The sequence below is a fragment of the Pygoscelis adeliae genome, unplaced genomic scaffold (assembly GCF_000699105.1).
Source record: "Pygoscelis adeliae isolate BGI_AS28 unplaced genomic scaffold, ASM69910v1 Scaffold38, whole genome shotgun sequence".
NCBI classification, from domain to species: domain Eukaryota; kingdom Metazoa; phylum Chordata; class Aves; order Sphenisciformes; family Spheniscidae; genus Pygoscelis; species Pygoscelis adeliae.
Genome location: NW_008825614.1, coordinates 3,413,052 through 3,421,360, shown reverse-complemented (window position 1 = coordinate 3,421,360; position 8,309 = coordinate 3,413,052). Strand labels below are relative to the sequence as shown.

At 42.3% G+C, this 8,309-nt stretch overlaps 1 protein-coding gene across 1 annotated transcript in view; it reads right to left on the bottom strand.

Annotated features, from left to right (window-relative positions):
- The window catches only part of CMAS (cytidine monophosphate N-acetylneuraminic acid synthetase), a 38,409-nt gene that overhangs the window by 14,763 nt on the left and 15,337 nt on the right, over positions 1–8,309 (bottom strand). The window lies entirely within an intron of this gene.

Below are 8,309 nucleotides of genomic sequence, written 5' to 3'. Positions count from 1 at the left end.
CTGTCTGGATGTAGGGGCCTGGCACCTAGAACGCCTCGGTTTGGGGGCGGTGGGGGTGAGGCGCCCATCCTCCTGCCTGTGAAGAGAGGGCGCGGTACCCCTTTTTGGCACGGGGTACCCCGCAAAGCCCTGTCCTGGGCAGGGGGGGGAGGAAGGCGCCCAGCGTCTCCTCAGGTAACGCTTTCGAGGCGGGATGGAGGGTCTCTAGCGCCCCGCGGTACGAGTGTGGCCCCGCTATCTCTGCTCAATAACTTGGCGCATGTGAAAAAAAAGCTAGTCAAAGGTGCGGCTGCGTTTCCTGCCGGCACGTAACGACGTGGTTCTAAGGTGGTTCGCTCTGGTACTGGAAAGCCCTCGCAGCTGGGAGCCGAGCATGCGCTGCAGCCTGTGTCTGGAGAGCTGCACAAGCACCAGGCGACCCGATTTAGTAGTTTTTCGACATCCACCAGCATAAATCCTCAGACTTCGGTGGTTTCCCCTGCGTCATGCCCTTCCCGCGTAAGGAGTCCCGGCAGAGGGCAGAGTAGTCTCACCGGAGCCTTGTTACGTGGGAAGGGAAGCCTTCCCTCACTCCTCGCTTCTGTTTTCCACCTCCTAAAAAGTGTATTAAAGCATAAAAACACCCGATGTGAAGTTATACGAACTTACCTACAGAAACGGGATGGACAAAATAATGTGGTAATACACTACCAATGTAAGGCTGCACAGGAATTTGGTTTTTAATGTAATTTGGAAAAGGGAAAGTAGAGGCCGTTGAACAGCATTGTAAAGTCACTCCTGGAGACTCGGGGTCTCAGTCCATAATGGAAACGTATCACATGCAGTTCACTGAAGTCATCCTCAGGTTATTTAAGATGTGTTGCAGAGCAGAAGGACCTCATCTACCACTGCCAAAGGAAACACTCCCAGTTATATTCAGCTGTAGGCGGGCATTTTAGAAGAATAATCATTGGGGGGGTTGTTTCTTCTTTCTGAAGTGGGCATCTGTTCAAAGAAACTGAGCAGAGAGAGGCAGCTTGCTGTTCTACTACACAGATCAAGGCAGCACCTTTCAGGCCTCTTTTTTTTGGATGAGATTGAAACTAGTAGCCGTAAGCTGCTAAGTACCGTATTTCCTGCAGGCCACTTTCCATGCACTTAATTTTGAAATTTTTTTAACTCTAGAGTTTCAAGCCTTTGTCACATCTAAGTTCCTACCTGTTTAGCATTACACTTCTGTTAGAGGTTGCTGTGCCCACAACAGACCGAGTTCAACAGAACATGTGCCTGAATAAGACCAACTTCAGTGCAAAGTCTGGTGGTCTTGCTGAGAGCTGCCAACTCTGCTGTACAGGCAGGAATCTCCAGGAGGGTCTAAAAAAAGTGCTGTCAGTGCTAACTTTGTAACCTGGCACAACTAGTTTGCTAGATCCTACCTGTCAACCCTTTTAGACATAGATATAACAAAAAGGAATATCAAATGCCTGCCCAACTTCTGAACAAACACAACAGCTACAGGGTGCACTTCTGCTGCGAACAAGGGTCCTTTTTGTTGAGAAGAAAGATACAAGTCCTTTTGAGGTCAGTTTTATGGACTGACTTTTACTCTAAATCATATGATTTTGTGCAGTTGTCTGAGAAATTCCTTTAAAGTAGCCAGAGATGGCACCTGTATAGTGTATTATGTTACAAAGAAAATATACAAGGCGTTAACAACTGAAGAATGAGAAATCATATGCTGTATTGAATCTCTTTCAGAGTTTCTTAGAGAATTGTTACAATATTCAAAATACCTACATGTTAAGCAGCAATGGGTTAAAACCAGCTGTATTTTGGTTCATCACATTGTGAAAATTGGACGTTTTATCAATAATAATATTTTGGCTACATAATTCGGTTCAGTACTTTCTCGTAGTCCAGGAATATCCCAAGCAGGGAGCTGAGTCTGGATTCAACTTTCATTTACAGAGAAAAGAAATGGCATTACAAGATCTGGCATACGTCATAGATCTTGTAAATGAGGTTCATCTAGTAAGAATTTTTTTTACAAGTCTGTGCATAATTAAAACCTTTTTAATCTTTTTTTTTTCTCTTCACATCAAAAGCAAATCTTTTACTCATAGGGCTGAAATGGTCCCCAAGCAAGTATCTTAAATACCTTTGTCCTTCTTCATAGACATGTATCTAACCCAGTCCTAACGACTACCAGTAATGTTGACTGCATGACTTGTCCAGGCAATCTAGAGATTCATATGATAGCAAAGCTTTTCCTAGTCTGTACTGAATCTTCTTTTCTGCAATGTAAGTCCATTAATTCCTGTCTTATCCGAAACAGATCTAGAGAATAGATTATTTCCTATCTTTCTTCAGCAGGCATATGCGTATTTGAAAGCAGGCACCATCTCAACTCCTAGACTTTTCCTTTTCAGGATCATACCCATTAGTTCAGTCCTTCTCCTAGTTCAAATCTTCCAGACTTCCGATCATCACCATTATTCTCCTCTGGACTGCTTATAATGTAGTACTCAAAATTAAGCAGAATATTGCAAGTGAGCGAAGCAGAAGGATTACTACTTCACAGACCTTGAAGGTTGTACTCTCATTTATACATCTCTGTATAATTTACCTTTTCTTGCACAAGATTGAAATAATTCAGCCAGTGGTTCACTATGACCTAAGATTTGTTTCTGCAAGAACTGGTACATAGCCAGATACTTCCAACCTCTGTCTTTGCATCTGGCTGTATCTGCCCAAATGCAGTATCTTGCATTTATTCCTACAGCAACCAGATCTGTCCCCACCTTAAAATATTTTCATGTAAACCACATTCCTCTAGTTCATTTATGTGAAAGCTATGTGAGACCTTGTCAAGAGTTTTACTAAGCTTAAGATACATGGTATCTACTCCATCTTCCTCTAGCCACAGGCCTGGTTTTGTAGATTGAAATTACACCAATTTGACTTGTTCTAGGTAAGTTATTATTGACTGCTATTAATTGCTTTGATTTCTTTTATGTACTTACCAAAACTTGTTGATTATTTATTCCAGCATTTTTTCGCAGGATCAAGTGTTCGACTAAAGGTTCAAATGCATCTGTATCAAAATTTTAGTTCAGATCAAGAGTGCACTTCTGAACTGAGTCTCGAAGCACGTAAACTGTTACTGTGTCACCCTACTTGCTAAAGCAGACATAGCGGATAGTTCCCAGGCTCTTCCTTTCCCTCCGTGTTTAACATAGGGGGCATTTTATGCTTTCTAGTCTCGATCACTCTACCTGGTACTGAGATTTCGTCAGCCAGCTGCTTCAGTGTCCAAGGATGAAACTCAGCTCTGAGCTAGTTTGAGTACATACTACTCACCTAAATACATTCTGACTTGTTTCTTCCGTATTTGTACTGACATCTTGCTCCTAAAGGGACTGCGTGGGTAACAGTACTCAGTGAGAAAAGAACATTTGCTATTCTAATAATAGAGCAGTGAAGAACAAAACAAAGAATATAATGCTTTCCGCTTCTTTGGAACATGTACCCTGTTTTATGTAATCATGAAGTGGCCGGCAGGCACAGGTTTCCCAGTGTAGAGGAAAGGGTTTCAGCTCTCTCATTGCCACTAGCTAGTGCAGCACACATTCCCACATCACATAGCGTGGTCAAGGTCTTGTGACTCTACGGCCTGCCTGCCCCTAGTCCTATCATGCCCGACTGTCCCTGAACAAGTAGGGCCAAACTGGCTCACTTCAAGGAAATACTGGTATGCTAGTAAAATTAGCGGGAATAAATCTATTTTAAAAACATGTTCCATGCCATGTGATTCCATTGGGGATAATAAAATCAGTGAATTTCCTTTCTGGCCACAGTTCAGTTGCTATAAAGTATCACGTTGTAGTTTCTCTCAAGAAAGAAGTCCATTCATTCACGTCTGTGAGTAAGAGCAAATCAACAAAACTGGGGGCGTTCAGTAGGTCTGTGCTGAGGTGTTACTGTGATCACTGTTCAAAGGTTATAATCTGCTGACAGGGAGCACATCGTGGAACTTAGGCTATTAATTAGAGAAATGTTTTGTTATACAGTGTGTAACTTATTAATGTGTACCAGGCGTAGCTGAACAAGCGACCTCACTGGTAATGACAGCTGGGGTCTGCTTTTGAACTAACACCCTCTAAATTGCCAGTCATGAGATCTACCCTGCCCTTTCATCTTCCGAATTGCCAGTCTTGAGATCTGCTCCGCCCTTTCTGACATTCACACTGGTCACAACACTGCGCTTAGGCTTTAAGACAGGAAAAGTATATAATAGTGATTCTTTGAAGCTCACATTGGACTTCATGAGCAGAGCCTTGGGGTATGTTGATGAAAGCCCAACACCTTAAAAAACAACGGTAAAACTGCTGTTGACCTAACTGGGGCCAGGATTTAACTTAGCGTGTATGAAGCCTAATTTGGTTTATGTCAGTAGGGCTCCATAAGTAACTGTGCAGGTGGGTCCAGCTGCAGGGTCCTGTCTTTTTCTAGGACATATCTAACTTCATGAGTACTGTAGAAACAGATAAGAAAGACTCAATGGAAGCATGTAATGGAAACCTCTGGCAGAGATTTAGGGACGCACTACATCTGGGTAAACTGGAAGTTACTCTTTCTAGGCCTCTCTGCAGCAACAGGAAAGTTCAGAGATCCAGATCTCCTTTCCTGGCACTGAACCATGGATAGCTCCAGTGAAATCCGTGGAGTTATGCTGGAGTCAAACCATTGTAAAGGAAATAAGGAATGGGCCTGAGAAAGTCAAGCAAATCACCTGTTCCTGTTATCGGAAGCTTCATGCGAGTCTTGGGCTAATATAGTCTGTCCATACATGAGAGTTAGATGAATAAAGGTTAACGTGTTTATAAAAAAGGCCAAGGAAGTGTTCAAGGGTCTGAGATTTCTTAAAAGCAGACAGGAAAGAATATGATTACTTAGAGCTTACACTTGACTTGGTGTATTACTTGGACTTTCTGCAGAAATGAAATGGAGCAAACTACTTTGCTGCAGAGTGCTGAAATGCAGTGTTTAATTCAATGCCTGCTGGATGGATTGTTTTCCCTTTGGCCATCTCATGTACACAGAAGAAATCAGAGAGAACTGAAATATGTATATTTAAGAGTAATTTCAAACTGCTGAAGTGAAGTCTATTATTATTACTAAGATTATTACATTATTTGACAAATGGTGTTGACATTACCTGTCTGGCTATAAAATAATTATTAATTCTTGTAATAATAACACTGATTTATATTTAATTTTTGCCATAAAAGAATCCAAATAACTTTGTAAATCAAATCAATGTTGCAAACGTTTACACTTACACATAATTTTTTATACCATGACTTACATTCATCCTACCTAAATCCAGGCATCTAAATGAGGCAATAAGCTGGAAGCCTGAAAACCTCAGGTTCTTTGTATAGCCAAAAAGGAAGCATACGTTCATGTATCCTTCAGAAGGTACCTTTAGAGAACAGTTGGAGGCACCCGAACTTTGACTTGCCCTCTAAAGAGGGTACATCAGCAGCTTTCTCCAGCTGGAAAATGAGTTTTAGCGGTGCTAGTTATTCCGTGATACTCAGCTTTTTCAGATGCCAGGTTAGTGTGTCCTGATTACATGGGCAAGGTTAAGCTTATAGCCAGGTGTGCAAGCAGAAAGAAATTTTCCCCTAGTTCAGACTTGCAAAGACCTTTGTTACCTTGATTGTTGTTTTTTAAATTTTCTTCTGTAGTGTGATTTAGTTGTGATCCTCCCTAAAACCTTCCTCAGAAGTTCCCTCCTACTTAAAGGACTTAGTACATGAATGATATTTTCTTCCTGTAGTTGGTAGCTTTCACTCTTTTTATTCCAACTCGCATGCCTTGTTACAGTGTCAGGAAATTTCATGGTTTGGCATTTTGCGATTTTTTTTACTAACCCTCTATCACACTCATGACCAGGTGACTTTTTCTAGCCTATTGTTCTTACATCTTCCCTCCATCAACGAGCCTGTGGGAGGCTAGCTGAGCCCCAAAAATGTGAGATAGTTGTCACCAGCTGGTAAAGCAAAGGACCAAAAATCCTGCCTGGTTTTCCTTCTTAGGCTGAAACTGTGAAGAAACGTTGAGGGAAATGGAGCTCTTCAATGAAAAGAAGGAGAAACTGAGAGAGGACATGATAGTAATCCTCACACATGTAAAAGATTGCTGCAAGAAAAAAGAAAAATCTCTGTCATGTCAGCGTGCTTAGGACAAGAAGTTACAGGCTTGAGCTACATCACAGGGTATTCAGGCTAGTTATTAGAAATGGTAATCGGAAGGGCGATTACACTATATGCATTGCTTAGGGAGGATGTGACATCTCCCTCATTGGCAGCTGACACTGACATGGTGTTAGGATTTGTTCTAGGTACCGTTGGGTGACCTAAACGATCTTTTTAGGTCCATTCCAGCCCCCTTTCTTTTTATTTCATTAAAATTACAACTTGCAAGGAAGACAATCTAACCAAGAAAACAGAGAGAGAAGAACCCCAAACCCGCTCTCACACACAAGTCTTGGAGAAGATTACAACAGAGAGGACGTAAAAGAGGTGAGGGAGTCAAGGGACGTGGGAATATAAGTTAAAAAAAAAAAAAAAGGAAAATTCATCGTAACAAAACCTAGTGCGTTTCCTCAGTGAAAGGGAACTTTTTATTTATTTACAAAATCTCTATGTAAGTTGATGCTATGCACTAACATTCCCTCAAATATTTCACTCACTCACAGTCCTGTATAACATAGTTACAAGCACCTACCTGCGTCTCCCTGGCAAGGATCACTTGTGTGCGACATAGATAGCAAAGGACACTCCCTGTCAAGTGTTTATTATTTTTCTGGGGTTATTCTTGATTGACAACAATGAACTTGGTTTTTGACAGATCTTTGATCCCTTTAGGAATCAATGCTTGTCCTTTGTTTCGGCGTCTTGCTTGCTTCAGCCTCCATAAATTTTAGACAAAGTTGCTGGTTTTGCCCATTTTTTCTTGTTTGTTTGAAACGTATGTCTGTTTTTCTGACAGGCCAGTGGGAAAGGAAGTGCTGTCTGTCATACACTGCAGCCTTGTTGCCATCCTCCTGTTGTGAAGATGCAGCATCTTCTGCTGACAAGTCATCTTGTCCTGTGGTCTTATCAGAGTGCAGGCCTTGTGGGCTTGAGTGCAGGCCTTTGGGCTTGACCTTAACATCACACTACTCAATTTTGCTGCTAAGAACAGCGTCAAGGGAATGGTGTTCTTCATTATCAGCCCAGGCTATTCTTTTACCTCTTGTTCTGCTGTCTCATCTGGTGCTTTCACACACATATGTTTCCATTCATATTGTGTTCATAACACTCTTAATATTTTTTTATTACAAATCTTTACAACTTTAGCAACCAGCTCACTCATTTTGTCTGTGCACTGGGTCATTAAACAGCTTATCTGCCTGAGTCCATAAACATCCTCAATCTGCTGCCGCTGTTTGCCCACAAAATATGTCAAAACTATTTATGAAATGCATGTTTATTTTACACATTAACAAATCATTTCACTTGAAGCACAGGAATCTGTATATAGTGCCTCCCTTTTGCCTGACACCGAACATCCCTGACTGCTGCTAATGTTTTCGGTCTGCCAAATGCAAGGCTTTGTGTGTTGCTTCTCAGCAGAGGAGAAATCCACAATTTGAAATTGTGACCTAATCATAGAATCATAGAATCATTTAGGTTGGAAAAGACCTCTAAGATCATCGTGTCCAACCGTTAACCTAACACTGCCAAGTCCACCACTAAACCATGTCCCTAAGAGCCACATCTATACATCTTTTAAATACCTCCAGGGGTGGTGACTCAACCACTTTCCTGGGCAGCCTGTTCCAATGCTTGACAACCCTTTCAGTGAAGAAATTTTTCCTAATACCCAATCTAAACCTCCCCTGGTGCAACTTGAGGCCGTTTCCTCTCGTCCTATCACTTGTTACTTGGGAAAAGAGACTGACACCCACCTTGCTACAACCTCCTTTCAGGTAGTTGTAGAGCACGAGAAGGTCTCCCCTCAGCCTCCATTTCTCCAGGCTAAACAACCCCAGTTCCCTCAGCCGCTCCTCATAAGACTTGTGCTCTAGACCCTTCCCCAGGTTCTTTGGACATGCTCCGGCACCTCAATGTCTTTCTTGTAGTGAGGGGCCCAAAACTGAACACAGGATTCGAGGTGCGGCCTCACCAGTGCCGAGTACATGGGGACGATCACTTCCTTACTCCTGCTGGCCACACTAGTTCTGATACAGGCCAGGATGCCGTTGGCCTTCTTGGCCG